The sequence below is a fragment of the Vairimorpha necatrix genome, chromosome 7, assembly GCF_036630325.1.
Source record: "Vairimorpha necatrix chromosome 7, complete sequence".
Lineage (NCBI taxonomy): Eukaryota > Fungi > Microsporidia > Nosematidae > Vairimorpha > Vairimorpha necatrix.
In genome coordinates this window covers 358,646-375,170 of record NC_088822.1, presented here as the reverse complement: position 1 = coordinate 375,170, position 16,525 = coordinate 358,646, and positions in this window count along the sequence as shown.

The window sequence follows — 16,525 nt, the reverse complement described above, 5'->3', positions numbered from 1 at the left end:
TTGATCTATATAAATATCCTTTATATCTATAATTTTATATAACATGTCTTTTTATCACAAATGATTCTTCCAAACATGTCCAAAATCTTAATTTCCTTGTGTTATTATGTGTTAAAAGGTTGAATCTTGCTACACTAGCACTACTTATAAAATTATAATTTTCACCTGTATCAAACAATACTGGAACCTTCTCTCCACAAATATAAACTGAATTTTCTTTATTTAATAAATCTTTTAGTTCTTCAGTAATTTCATTGATGTTTCTCTTAAGATTATTACTTCTCTTTGGCTTTCGACAATCTCTAGCATAATGCCCTAAGCTATTACAGTTGTAACATTTAACTGTTTTCTTGCCCCGAAGTTAAAGAGTAGAAGATTTTCAATCATCAATTTTAAAACATTAATTCGGTGTATTCAGCTGTACACTCACTTTCCAATTTCTTGATTGTCTCTAGATTTTCATCTGTAATATCACTATTTGCCAATAAAAATCTTTTTACATCGCCCATTCCTGTTTTAAGTCCAGCTGTAATTATATCAATGATTTCCTTTTTTGCAAGTTTATACTCCCTGGCCGAATCTCTAACTCTTTCTATAAACGTTGGTATAGTTTCTTCATCTTGTTGTACCTTGCGATATAACTCCCCTATAGTAAGCCTTTTCTTATCAAATTCGGTTCTAGCCAACTCTTTCCATTTTTCGTAATCCAACGAACACCTCCTTTTAGTATCCATCAACTCATGGTGCCAATCTACTATAAAGTATTCAGCTCTTCCAATCAAATATTCGAATTTCCTCTCATCGCACATTTCTCTGAAGAAGGTCATATTTTCTAACCTTATACATTCACTCATCAAATTATCCTTTTTGATGGTAGTTTCAACTGGCTTTGTTTTCATATTCTCCACCATTTTATTTATGAGATTCTTGTCCGACACTTCCTTACCCATCTTAAAAATTGGGGTAATAAAAATATAAAAATATCAACAGCATTAGTTATGAGATTTAAATATAGGTTTTTTATTCAAAAATATCATAGTATACATTATTTTTACAAGATTTCTAGAGATACTTTATGTACTTTTTGATCAATTTTTTATTTAGAATTTTTATTTTTAAAAAACAAAAATAATTAGAATATGATTCTATAATGATTTTTACTTTTTCATATGTTCATATTTCATGCCGATCTTGCTATTTACAGATTTAAGAAATGTTATAAACTTCCGCCAATTCGGATGTTAATTAATCATTGCGAAAATTAATCTAATATTTAAATTTTGGGCCTATATTCTTGATTATGACAATATTAACACCAACCAATAAATTCTTTTCTTAGTGTGTATTTTACAAAGAGTAAAATCAAAAAAGCAAATTAGAGGTTAACATGCTAAAAATATCTTCAAATTATGCTATATATGTCAAACTCGTCTCTATTACAGTATTTTAAACTTGAAATTTATTAATTTTATGTGTATAAAATTATTCGCTAAAGAGTTCCCTTCTCGCCAATTTAGAAATTTTGTAATTAATAGAATCACAATGTAAAAGTTAAATATAGATATTATAATTGTCAAATGTTTTATTCGAATTTTCCATCCCCTCTTTCGAAAATGTTTTTAAATACTTTTTGTAGAAAAACAAATCTGTCCAATTGTAAGAATATGATTGGTCAGTATTTGATCGGCTACGACACCCCCTCAATCAGTCTTCGACGTGTCCTTCTTAATATGACTTATGTTAACTCTCAATTCGCCTGCTGAATTTTTCCTTTTTACCAGAAATGCGTCTTCACTTAAAATTTTGACAATAATATAACCAGGTGACCATTTAGCTAATAACTTTCCACTTCCTGGGTAATCTCTGTAAACTAAAACATCTTCTCCTATTTTAAACTTTTGCTTTATATCTTTTTTTTCCTTTAACGATGTATTTGCTGTATTTTTTAAAGTTTAAGTCCCTCTTCCGTAAAAGTTCTTGCTTCGTATAGGTCTTAGGGGTAACTCCTATTCTCTCATCTATGGCTGTTGTTATTTGCTGACCGTATTTTAGAATGTACGGCGATGTTCCTATTGATCGGTTAAACCATAGATTTACTGCCAATGTAGCTTCTTTGACAACTTTCCTCCAGCCAATTTCGCCATAGTTTGCTAATTTTCTAATTTTGTTCGTCAATGTTTGTATGACCCTCTCAACCGCGCCTGTAGTCTGGTGATGATATGGCGAACAAAATTCCCATGATATATTATACTTCGAACCTAATGCTTGTACCACGCTGTTGTCAAACTCTAAGCGTTGTCTGACAAGATTCTTTCGGGTATCCCATGCTTACTAATGATTAATTCTTCAATCGCCTTATATATTTCACAGCTCTTTTTGATTCGTAAGATCTTGGTTTCTATCCATTTAGAGTAGTATCCGATCGCTACAAATATGTATCCGCTTCCGCTGTTGTCCGAAAGTTTTCCAAGCAGATCAAATTCTCACAGCTGATTGGGTCTTTCTGAAAGTATTACTTTGTTCTTTGTCTTCACGCGTTGATATCCCGAACGAAGACATGTTTTGCAATTGCTTACGAATTTCGAAATGTCTTGGTGCATTGTTTTCCACTTAAGTGCCTGTGAAATCATAAATTTCATGGTATTTGATGTTTCATGCCCTGATATTTTATGGTACTCCTCTAGTATGTCGTTGATGTTATTATTCGATAACTGATGTAAATCAATGTTACATGTTTCACACTCTTGGTGAAATCTACTAAAGCCATCAGCAATGTTATGCTCTCCTTTTATATACTCCAATTCGAAGTCGTATTCCACAATTTGAGTGCCCATCTGTGAATCCTACTAGTTGGATCCTTCACTGTCCATAGACAGATTAAGGCTTTGTGGTCTGTTCTGAGCGTAAATTTGCTTCCCAAAAGGTAATGTCTAAAATGTTCTATTCCTTTAACCAAGCCAAGAAGTTCTTTATCGGTAACTGAATAATTCTTCTGACAATTTTCTAGTCTTTTGCTAAAGGCGGCTATCATTTTTTCAGCTCCACCTTTGTTCTTTTGCAGCAGCACTGCTCCTATTCCCGTTTCAGATGCGTCAGTAACCAGAATGAATGGAGCTTTAAAATTTGGCTGTGTACGTATTGTATTTTGGCTTAGTACTTTTTTAACGGTTTTAAACGTATCCAGCTGTTTGTCAGTAAGTTTAATTTTTTTACCAGATGTCTGTTTTCGCCCTTAAGTACATCATACAAGGGTCCCGTAATTTCTGCCATCTTTGTCACAAAATCCCTGCAATAGTTGGCCATTCCTAAAAAACTCCTTAATTCCTTTATGGTGATAGGAATGGGTACGCTTGTATATCCTTAATGCGCGTTTCGTCTACCTTTATGATTCCGTTTCCAATGACGTTCCCCTAGATCTTTATTTCCGATCTAAAGAATTTACACTTTTTCTTATTAAGCGATAGATTTGCCGCTCTTATTTTTCCCAATACTATTTTCACATGTTTCTTATGTTCTTCCTTGTTCCTTGAATATATTATAATATCGTCTAAGTATGGGATCACAAAATTATGGTTTTCTTTCCTGAATATATTGTCCATTGCCCTTTGAAATGTTGCTGGTGCGTTACATAGTCCGAACGGCATACAATTAAATTCGTATAATTTCCCCCTATACGAAAATGCTGTCTTTTCCTTGTCTTCTTCGTGTAAAGGAATTTGATGGAATCCACTAGTCGCGTCCAGTATTGTAAAAATAGTTGCAGTTGATAGACTGTCAAAAATCTCGTCGATTCTAGGTGTCATGTATGCGTCCTTTACTGTTATGCTATTCAGACCTCTATAGTCTACGCACATTCTCCATGTTTTGTCAGGCTTCGGTACCATCAGTATTCTGCTACACCAGGGACTTCTGCTTTCCCTTAAAATTCCAAGTCCTAGGAGTTTGTTGATTTCTTCATTTACGGCCTCTTCTTGTGATACTGGTATTCTTCCGTTCCTTTGGCAAATTATCTTCGTACTGTTCGTCTGTATACGATGACTACCTGCAGTGCAGAGGTTATAGTCGCTTATTTCTGTTTTGAAGACGTCCTCGTACTCTTTCAAAATTTTGTTCTCTTCTAAATCACATGCTGAGTTCAACATTTGGTTGATTCTATATTTTGGTGCATTTAGAATATCTAAAATCAGTTTTTTATTGTCGCATATTACATTTGCTCCTATTATAACATATTTTATGTCTTTGATTATTAAGGGTGAGAAGATCACACCTTTTCCATTGATTTCGATTATACAGTCTTTTAAATAGCCTTCTATTTTTAATATTTCTTTTCTCATACCTTTTACTACGCCATTATATCTAATAATCTTATTACGTTCTTCTTGTGGAATATCATTGTAATTTATGACCGAAACATCGGCCCCAGTGTCTAGTAGTACTTTCGTATTTTTATTAAAGAGACGGCTTTCCACAAAAAATGGGTTAAAACTATTTTGTATATGATGTAAATAAAATTCAATTTCTTTATTGTCATGATCTTTCTCGTCACTTTCGTATTCTTCCACGGCATTTATATTTTTTCTCTTCAAGTTGTTTCTTTCTCTATTGAGTATTATGGTAAGTGCTTTGCAATCTTTTGTGGAATGGTTACATTCCCCGTGGAGTGTGCACCGTTTATTAGCATGCCGCGGTAGTTTTTCATGGGTTATGTTTCTTTTAAATCCTTTTTCTTTGTAAAAATTAGTGTGGGGCCCTCTGCCCGCGTCGTCGTGTAGCTTAGTCCTAGCTAACATCTTATCGGGATATAAAATCCACGATATCTCCTCCGCCTTTTGTATAAATCCTTGCCACGTCTGGACCATAGTTTCGGTCTGGTATACAGAGCTTTTATCTCCATTGGTGATTTATTAATTACCATTTGGCACAAAGCGTCCAAATTTATAAGAGATCTCTCATATATTACAGTAGCTCCCTGTAGCATCTGCGAGTAATCTTCTCTCGTCTCCGGGACCATTATTGAAAGGAACCTGATTAGTGTTATATCGTTGTTCTTATACGATCCAAATCTTTTCTTTATTAAATGAAGTATTTCCTCTAAGCTGACTGTCTCCATTTTCCCGCCTAATGTCTGGGAAGCCCATGATAATGCTTTTCCCCTGAGCTTGCTCACCAATGCCGTTTTGAATTGATCATTGGTCCATTTCAAAACTTCCCCTACCAACATTATGTCTATCAGCCAGACATTTATATCCTCACCTGCTTCTCCTGTGAAGCATCCGACATTGTTTGTCGTTGTCGCCATGTCAAATGTTTTATTCGAATTTTCCATCCCCTCTTTCGGAAATGTTTTTAAATACTTTTTGTAGCCAATCAAATCTGTCCATTTGTAAGAATATGATTGGTCAGTATTTGATCGGCTACGACAATAATGTTATTTGTAAGAAGCAAAACGAACATATTCGACATTTTGTTTTTTTGTTCATTTCCGTATAAATTACGCCCTTTGTTAGTAATATCGTGAATTTTTGGTTTGCAACAAATAGATAGAAGTATTATATTCATTGCATGGTATCGTAGAATTTAACCGTAAGCGGATTTAAATTTTTTTCATTTCATATTGAAATTCGCTATATAGTATTTTGACTATAGACACATAAACTTAATTTCGTGCTGTATGCTCTATGAACATTCATTAAGTATTTACTCATGCATAGGTCTGTTAATACAAAAGACGAACTTTGTATAAATATATTTGATTAATATGTAATTTTTGTTTCGCAAAAACGTTCATTTATGTGATCACATTAGTTTTTGCTACTATAAGTTATTTTCTGAATTTTAATAGCAAATACATATGGTATAGATCAGGGGTCGGCAACGAAGCGCCCGTTTTTATTTTTCACATTGAGAAGAAATTATAAAAATTTAATATTTCATTTTTTGAAAATAAATTTGGCCAATTACATTTTTAATGCTAAATATTGGGATTTCATTATAAGGAGTTGATGTACTTTTCGTTAAGCAAAAAGATCTTTCAACAAAAATTTTCTTACATATTGTGATTATAACAATAATATTTTTATTTCAATTATAAAGTTCTTTAAAATTTATTTTGACAATAATTATGCCATAAAACATGCTAATGCAAAATTCAATAAATTTTCAAAATTTATTACAATTTTTTTTGCCCCTTTATGGAACCTTAAAAAAAAGAAGAAATTATCAATTCAATAATTTATGGGAAGAAGATTTTTTCTTTATAGAATTTTAAGGATGGTGTATTTGTTTATTGTACAACAAAAGCATTTCAATTTGCAAAAAAGTAATTTATAACGACACTTATATAGTTTGCATGAAAATATAAATATTGAATACCCACTGAAGTCAGAACTGCGAAAAAGTAAGTTGATATCTTTAAAATCAGCAATTGTAAACAGCAGAGATGTTTTACAAACCAAAAGAGCTTTCAAAGGCGGCCACTGTAGCTCCAATAAAAGTTGCACATCTCTTGGCTAAGAAAAAAACCCCCTTTACTGATGCAGAAAATATAAAAGAGGCCATGATAACAGCGTTTGATTCTCTTTTTTAAGATTTTGAAAACAAGACAGAAATTTTAAAAGCTATTAATATGTTGCAGTTATCAGCTAGAACTGCATCAAGGAGAATAGAATTAATTGCTAATAATTTAGAATCAGAATTAGATAAAGACTTAATAAATTGTATGTATTTCTCTTTTCAGCTTAAAAAATCTACCAATGTAGTTGACACAGCACAACTAATTGTTTCTATAAAAATGGTATATAATGACTTTTCAACTAAAGAGGAATTTTTAAAAATTCTACCTTTAACAAGCTCGTACAACGGGAAAAGACATTTTTCTATATTTAAAAAATTTATTGTCGATAAAAATATACCGCCTCGAAAACTTTCTTCTATTACTACTGATGGCGCACGAGCAATGGTCGGAAAAGAAAACGGATTTTTTGGTTTATGTAATAAAGAAGTTTTGTTCCCAAACAATTTTTCATATCACAGTAAAATTCATTAACAAGTTTTATTTTTAAAAAGTGTTAATTTTAATCATATTTTAATAATTGTTACTAAAATTATAAATTCGATAAGAGCCAAAGCAACTCAACATAGGCTGTTTAAGCTGCTTATGAATGAGGGAAATCAAGATTTTAAAAATTTAGTTCTTCATACAGAAGTGAGATGGCTTAGCCGAGGTAAAGTTCCGGACCGCTATATTAAGCTTTTACCTCAAATAAAGGATTTTTTTTGCAATGAGAAATGAAACTACTATAGAATTAGAAAGCAAAAGTTGGCTATTAGATCTTGGATTTTTAGCGGATATCACAATGAAATTTAACGAACTAAATTTAAAATTACAACAAAAGAATTCACATATTGCAGATATGATGAGCTAAATTAATTCTTTTGCAAAAAAGTTAGAACTTTTTAAAATACATTTAATGAAGAAATCCTTATCTCATTTTCAAAATACTAAGTTAATAATTGAAAAAATATATTTAAGTATTCATGAATTCGATCCTATATCGTACATAGGCTCAATAGATTTATTACTGATCGAGTTTTCATGAAGATTTATTGATTATTGATCATTTGAGAAAAATAATTCCATTTTTTGCTAATCCTTTATATGTTTTTGATTCTGATTTACCAGTAAAAATTTCTAATTTTTTGTATATAGTTAACATGGACGACTTAAAAATCGAAATTATTAATTTGAAGAATGATATAGTTTTAAAATCACATTATTTAGACAAGTACTTTCGGAAATTGGTTTCAGATAATAGTTTTCTCATTTTAAGAAAATGTGTACTAAAAATATTCATATTGTGGAACCACATATAATTGTGAAGCTCTTTTTTCGAATATGACGTATTTAAAATCAAAATATCGATCACAACTTACGGACAAACATTTAGATAACTGTTTAAGAGCTGCCAATTCATCTTATATCATTAATTATGACCAAATTGCAGATGACATGCAAAATCAAGTATCTCATTAAAAAGTATTGTTTCTAAGTATTTCTCTACACGTAGTTATTTTTTGTAATTTCTTCGAGATATAATCGAAAACAACATTTAAACCTCTTTTCGTAGTAATTAATAAGAAAATTGCTTCGCATTCTTGTTAAAACAATGTCTATTAAATCTATATAAAACCATTTAATTTTTTTTTTCGATTCTTCTAACCACTTAAGAAACTCTTGTAAAAAAAGTTTGATTATAATTTTCGTTTTAATATAAAAAATTTGGATCTAGTTTGTTATACGCCCGGATAGGGCGTATAACAACTAGGTTTTTAAAAATTTACCCTTATGAGAACGAGTGTGTCGCAGTTTGAAAGTTACGTACAAATTCGTAGAATGCCACCTAGAGAGATGATTTCTGTTCTGCGAGAACAAACCCTTCTTTTGACCAGTATGTCCTGTTCTGAGTGTTCATCTGGCATGGTTGAGAGATCAAAGAAAGGCCCGGACCTTATATGCTGGACTTGTGATAATAAAGTGTGCAGGCTCTACAGGACCACATAGAGCATTAGAACTGGATCCTTTTTTGAGTGATTTAAATTGCCATTGTCAGAGATCTTCGCTATGATTATGCTTTGGAGCGAAGGAAAACAGATTAAAGAGATTATTTTAGACCATGGATTCAGAAGAAACAGCATCGTGGCGGTTATAAACAAGCCGAGGACTATCCTTAAAGTATACTTTGAGGCGGATCCTATGAGATTGGGAGGTCCAGGTATTATTTGCCAGATCGACGAAAGCCAGTTCGTCCACAAGATCAAACATCATCATGGCAGAGCACCATCTAGTGGTGTGTGGGTTTGGGGGAGCGCAGACACCTCTTTCTCTCCTGCGAAGTGCTATATAGAGATTGTCCCAAATCGATCAGCTGGTGTTTTACTTCCGATCATTGCTAGGATATGTAGACCTGGCACAATCATTAACTCAGATGGCTGGGATCATATGCGAATATTGAAAGAGAGCTCGGGTTCCGTCATCTGGTCGTGAACCACAAGACAAATTTCGTTGATCCGATAACTGAAGCCCATACCCAAAACATTGAGTCGTTCTGCAAAAGATGAAGCTTGTGATTAAGAAAATATATGGTGTTCAAAAAGCACAACTTCCCGGTCTTATAGCTGAACTGATGTTCAGAGATGAGTTTAAGAAGACTGCGTTCATCAGAATTCTAGCTTTACTAGCCATAAGCTAAAAATAAAATAATTCTAAAACAAGCCTGTCTTTTTACAATGCTGCTTTTTTATTATCATGCTATAAAAGTTCTTTTCTCTTAAAAGCCCTAATTTTTTATTTTGGGCGTATACAAACTAGGTTTGGCTCCGGGCGCGTAGCAAACTAGATCCGAAAAAAGAAGGTAGATCTAAAGAAATTTATTTATAATTACTCTGTTGCAAAATTCGAGGATATTGGGACTACGCCATAGAAAGCGTCCTTAAACGATTCATTTGCTAAGTTTAAAGTGCTCACCGTTTCTGGAGCTGAACTAAATCATATTAGACCAGAGCTTTTTGTAAACAAACCCGTTGTTATTTTTCTAAACAACAGCTTTGGGCAGCCAATGGATCGAAAATAAAGATCATTGGAGAAAAGGTAATTAAAATAAAGATTGATGGGTGATATTAAAAGAAAAATTTATATAACAAGAGATATTACTATTCCATGTATCATAGGACATGCGTCACTGGATAAATACAAAATAAATTTAAGATTTGGGGATAATAGAATGGAAATCGAATCCGGCTTAGTGGCCAAAAATAAAGCCATGGGTTACAACAAGATCATCACAAAAGATGATAAACCAATACTTACACAGTTATACAAGTTAGGTGGTGCAGAAAGAAGACATATCCTCTAAAATAGTAAAAGAATTTCTGAACTTGGGAATCATAAGACCTATGAAAGTGCATGGAAAGTCCGATAATAATTTTCAAAAAAAAAAAATGAAGACTACAGGTTATGTGTGGGCTATAGAAGTTGAATGATGCGACTCTTAAAGATGCATACCCAATGCCACGAGTAGAAGAATTTATTAATGCATTAGAGGGCGCCACTTACTTCACAAAATTGGATGCAGAATCGGGATATCATCAACTTGATATGGCCTTGTATGATATCGAAAAACAGCCTTCGCCTGTAGAGAAGGATTATTTGAATTTACGAAAATGTCATTTGGGCTTGTCAATGGACCTGCTACATTTCAGCTGGTGAAGAATAACATTTTAAAAGAGTTCTTATATAAATTTGTTGCAGTATACATAGATGATATACTAATTTATAGTAAAACGAAAGAAGATCATAGGAGAGATGTCAAAAGGGTACTAGAAAAGCTTAATCCATATGACTAAAACTTAATAGGGAGAAGTGCGAATTCAAAATACACACTTAAAAATTCTAGGTTATGTTGTTTCTAAAGGGGGAATAAGTGTGGTTGGAGAAAGAGTTAAAAGCATTCGAGGATTACCAGTTCCTAAAAGTAAAAAGAAATTACAATCTTTCTTGGGGCTTGAGGTCGTCATGAGGGATGAATCCTCGTTTATAGTAGGCTTCTAGCAAGCTACTTATAATAGACTCCTTGCCTTGTTTGTTTATAAATAAATCGTTTATTGTTTGTGTCCTTTGTCTGCATCTCCTTTCCCTTTTTGTTGGGGTACAAAAATAATTTCTTGAAAAAATATTTAAGAAATTCCATTTGGGGAAATAGACGTTTTCATGTGATTGTAATGCCACATCCTGCCACCCCCTCCAAACTTTAGTGTTTTTACGGGGTTTTGCATTTTTTTAGTCCAACTTTTGCATTTTTTTTAGTCCAACTTTTGCATTTTTATAGTCCAACTTTTGCATTTTTATAGTCCAACTTTTGCATTTTCTATAGTCCAACTTTTGCATTTTTATAGTCCAACTTTTACATTTTTGTAGTCCAACTTTTGCATTTTTATAGTCCATTTTTTTTTATTTCAATGGCCTTTTTTTTGAAAAAAAACCCCCCCCAATGCCTAGAAAAGCGAGATCTTCGGTCACTCCTGATGTCTTAAAGCTCATTGAAAGACATATAAAAAACGAAAACTTGACCCTAAAAGATATTTCTACAACATTAGATTTAAGTTATAAAACAATTTATGGGATCCATAGGAAAATGTTAGAGGGAGAATCCATTGTTTCTACAGGTACAACAAATCGTTCTAAAGTTTCAGCTCATGGGGTTTTAAAGCCTATCGACATTGTGCTTAAAAACGTCATTGCACGTAGTAATGACAAGACTCTAAGTGAAATCAAGGAAGAACTTTATACAATAGCAAATGTTTCAATGTCTTTGTCAACTATTTCGAGAAAGTTGAAATATCTAAATATTACAAGAAAAAGACTGTCTCTAATTCCTGCAGAGCGTAATTCGCAGGACAAAATTGATAAAAGAGCAGAATATGCTATGGAAATATCGATATTCACTAGAAAATTCGATTTTTTGGATGAAACTGGATTTAATGCTCATACCACAAGGCATTATGGGTTTTCATATTGTTGATATTTATTTTTAAATTTTATAAACCCTAAACCCCTAATTTTTGATGAAGGACAACAATAAATCCATTGACATGGTGGAGAATGGGACATCAAAGCCCATGAACATGGTTATAACAAAACGTAACCTTCTTCAAGAATGTAAGAGACTTGGAATGATGTCTTTCTTCATCAACAAGAATGACGAAGATAAAATTGAATACATCATAGGAAGAGCAGAGTACGCCGTTATAGAATGGCATGAGGAGTTTCTAGAGTCGCGAAGAAAGTGCGCTCTAATGTATGAAAAATGGTTAGAGTCCGCCAAAGAAGTATTTGGTAAGAAAGAGATTTCCCTGGGTGAGATATACCGATTAAACCAGGATGAGAACGAAGGCATTGTAGCCTTTATAGAAAGGGTAAAAGAAAAGGCTAGTATCTATAAGTTGAGCGATTTAGATATTGTAGACATCATCGCAGAAGGACTGAATGCAGGTAATAACGATATAAAAAATATCTATGGTCAGTTAAATCAATAGGAGCTCGAGAACTCCAGAGAATTCATAGCATGGAAGAAGAAAAGAAAAAAGAGAAACAAGTAGACAAGAAGAACAACATAAATTCTCTTTTAGAAAGATTAAATGCTTTAAAAATTAACGAAAATTCTAGGTCTACAGGATGTTATAAATGCGGACGACGGGGTCATTACGCTAGGTCATGTCGAAAGTACCCAGAAAATGTGAGAAATAACGGAAAAGAGACCGATAGATCTAGGAGAATTAATGAGATAAGCGAAGATATTGCAGAAATTTTAAATAAAGAGAGTTTTATCTATGTTAAAGACGTAAAAGTTGCAGTTTTATTTGACACTGGTGCAAGATATAATTTTATGAGTTACTCAGTGATACAAAGACTATCACTCATACCTAAAGAACTGAATGAGGAAATAAAATTCTGGACCTGTTTGGAAGAACAATTTAGTATTAAACAATATGTTTCACTAGAATTTAAATATAAAAACATTAAATGTACGGCCGATTTCTATGTCCTCCCAAAGGTTAAATCTGAGAAAATTCTGATAGGAGTAAACACGATAAAGAAGGTGATGAACAAAGATAAATTTAAATATATTTGTGAAATAAAAACAAAAGAAGGATGTAAGGTTGTGGAAAAGGTATACCCTTTACCAAAAAAGCTAGAAGTTGAAGCGGATAAATCTATAAAGACACTCATTGAGAAAGGATACATTCGTAAGTCGAATTCCTCCTGGCTAAATAATCTTCGACCAGTAATAAAGCCTGATGGAAAGGTTAGAATAACGACTAATTTGGTGGCATTGAACAATCTCGTCGAACTGGATCGTTATTCGTTACCAAATATCGACGAAATATTATGCAATTTAAGAGGTATGAAGTTTTTTTCCACGATCGACCTGAAAGACGGATTTTTTCAGATACCATTAAGTGTTAGAGATAGACACAAAACAGCATTCCGATACAAGCATGTGCTATATGAGTGGACAGTAATGCCACAAGGATTTAAAAATAGCCCAGCTATTTTTCAACGATATATGGATCATGTTCTGAATAGTGAGCTCGGTAAGTCATGTTATTGCTATGTGGACGACATTCTAGTTTTTGGTAGGAATGAGATAGAACATGACGAGGCATATAAGAGAGTTACAGATATACTTAAACAATATAATTTGAATATAAATATGGACAAATCAATAGTCAAAAAAGAGGAAGTAAAATTTTTGGGCCACAAAATAACCTATAATAAAGTACTACCTTGTGTGAAACGAACACGGGCGCTCGAAGATCTAGAGCCTCCGAAAGATAAGAAGAAAGTACAGGAATTCCTAGGGCTGATAAATTACTATAGAAAATTCATCCCCAATTGTGCATTAATAGGCGGGCCCCTTTATGATTTGTTAAAGGGTGATAAGACGTTTTACTGGAGAGAAGCAGAAAACAATGCATTCCTAGCCCTCATAAATTCACTTAAAAATAGTACAGAATTGACACAACCAGATTTTAATAAGCACTTTAAATTAGAGACAGATGCGTCAAACAGTGGGATAGCTGCGATATTATCCCAAGAGTTCGAAGGTGAAGATAAAGCCGTAGCTTTTGCATCCAGAAGACTGCAGGAAACGGAAATAAAATACAGCATAAGTGAAAAGGAATGCCTAGCAATACTATGGGGCATGGAACATTTTAAGTATTTTTTGTATGGTACTGATTTTGAAGTCATAACGGACCATAAAGCCCTAGAGGCACTAAATAAAGGAGAAATAAAGTCGTTAAGAATACAAAGATGGTTGGAGAGAATTGCTAATTTTAGTTTTAAAATAAAGTATAAAAAAGGAAAGGAGATACCACACGTAGACTGTCTGAGCCGAAACCCTACCAATTGTTCAGCAGAAATTAGCCCTCTCCCACAATTAGATTCACAGCCTACGATAAATGAAGTTGAAAGAACAGTTTGCCTTGAAGAACAGATAGAGCAAATCCATAAAGAGCTCTTGCATAGAGGGATACAATCTATGAAGTATGAAATCGAGAAAAGGGGATTTAAGGTAAAAAACGTGGAAGAAGTGATAAGAAAGGTTATTAAAAGATGCACTATTTGTGCAAAATATAATCCAAAAAAGGACAGAAGATTCTTATATGTAACAGCATACGAGAAGGGGGAGAAGGTTGCCATTGATATTATTGGCCCTATTAATAACCAATACATTATCACCGGAATTGATTATTTTACAAGATACGGATTTGCTAAGATAATTAAATCGCGTGAAACCTCAAAAGTCGCAGAATTTATTAAAGAGATCAATGAAAAGTTAAAGATAAAAACATTAATTCTAGATCAATCTAAAGAAAATTTGGGAAATGCAGTTAAAAATTTATGTGCCGACAAAAATATTAGTCTGCATTATACCTCACCATTCCATCATCAATCAAATGGAAGGGTAGAGCGTTTTAACAGGACTTTACAGGACCTTATTTATAAGAATATTACCGGTAAACTACTGACACGAAGATTAATACATGCCTTACACGTATACAACACCACATTTCACACTGGAATTATAATGACTCCAACAGAAGCATGTAATGAAGAAAATGCTGAGAAATTGAAACAAACACAACTACGGCAAATATTAAAATTCAAAACAAAGCATGAAAGGAAACCAGCGGAATACAAATTCGAAAAGGGGGATGTTGTGATGATAAGGAACGAAGGCATAATTAAAAAAGGTGCTCCAAAATACTTAAACAGAGGAATGGTAGTTGACTCCCTTGATAATAACACTTACCTAATTGATGTTGGTTGTAGAAGATTTAAAAGGCATGCTGCACAGCTGAAATTAATAGTTGACGATATGTTTTAAGAAGGGGGATGTTGATATTTATTTTTAAATTTTATAAACCCCTAATTTTTGATGAAGGACAACAATAAATCCATTGACACATATAAAAATAAAAAAGCATTTAAAACAGTCCCTGCAAATCGAGGCAAAAATTTAAGTTGTCTTTGCGTAATTTCAAAATCGAATATTATAGCATACGAAATGAAAAGGGGCGCATATAATTCTGCTCTATTTGTCGAATTTATTGAAAGGCATCTTGTAGAATTTTTCCAAAGAAATTCTCAAAAGATTTTAATCATGGATAATGCTAAATTTCATCATTCAAGAGAAGTTTTAGGTAAGCTAAGAGAATTAGGCATATCTTATGTTTTTTTGCCTCCGTATATCCCACAGCTTAATCCCATTGAAGAGTTTTTTTCTATGATAAAATCAAGGTTTTGTGCTATAAGGAACTCAAATAATGCTGTTGAAACGGATTTGGAACAAGTGCTGAACGATGATTTCAGCCTTTCGTGTAATGGATTCTACACTAATATGTTAAATGGTTAGAAATGGCAAGGCAGAAAAACGAGTTTATCTAATTAAATGAGTTTGTAAATATTTTTTGCATAATTCTATTGATTTTTGATTTTTTATCAAATCTTGGTTTTTTTTCAAAAAATGGACTATAAAAATGCAAAAGTTGGACTAAAAAAATGCAAACCCCTGTAATATGAGTCCATCTACTATTCCCTTTCGGTTTAATCTAGTACCCCTTATTGCCGACACAAAATACTTTCATTCTCTTGCTCCATTTTGGTCCCAATTTTTTAGCATTATATATTCTTTTCCTAAAAATGTCTCCAACTTTTACCAAATAGATTTTTTCTTCGTTTAAGATACTAATATAATCATAATCTCTCTGTAATGGGTCATAAATGCTAAATCCATTAATGATTGAAAATGGAGAAGATTAAATCGTTTTATTATAATTATAATTAATTGCATTTTCTGCCTTTATAACTACTTCTCGTATATTTATACCTTCGTTGAAGCTCAGAGTGAATAAAATTCTTTTATTCGTTGATTCTTTAAGCCATTAGAGCTTGGTTATATGTGGGTATCAAGGTATGTAGAATTTTTTCTTTAATTAAATGATCTTGCGTTGTTTTACTTATGAACTGGCGCCTATTGTCTGATATTATAGATGCTGGTTTTCCAAAAGTTTTAATCCAATTTTCAAAGCATCAAAACATTGATTCTGAATTTATAGTGTATAAGAAATAAGGTTTAGTATATCGGGAATATATATCCGTCATAGTAAGAATATATCCTAACTCTTTCCTTTCTGAAGTAATTAAATTATCAAGACTAAAGGGGCCGAAAATATCATACTCCCCTTTTCAAATTTTCTTTGTGCTACTATATTAATAGTGATATACTTTTACGGATGCTTATTTTTATAAATTCCACAAATTTTACATTGGCTAATGGTATTTTTTATTTTTTTAAAGATTCGTTTTATATAGTAAAAGCGCTTTATATTGTAATATAGGGTAGAAATTCAACTATGAAATCCAAATTCATGCATAAATGATATAAATTTCTTTACATGATTA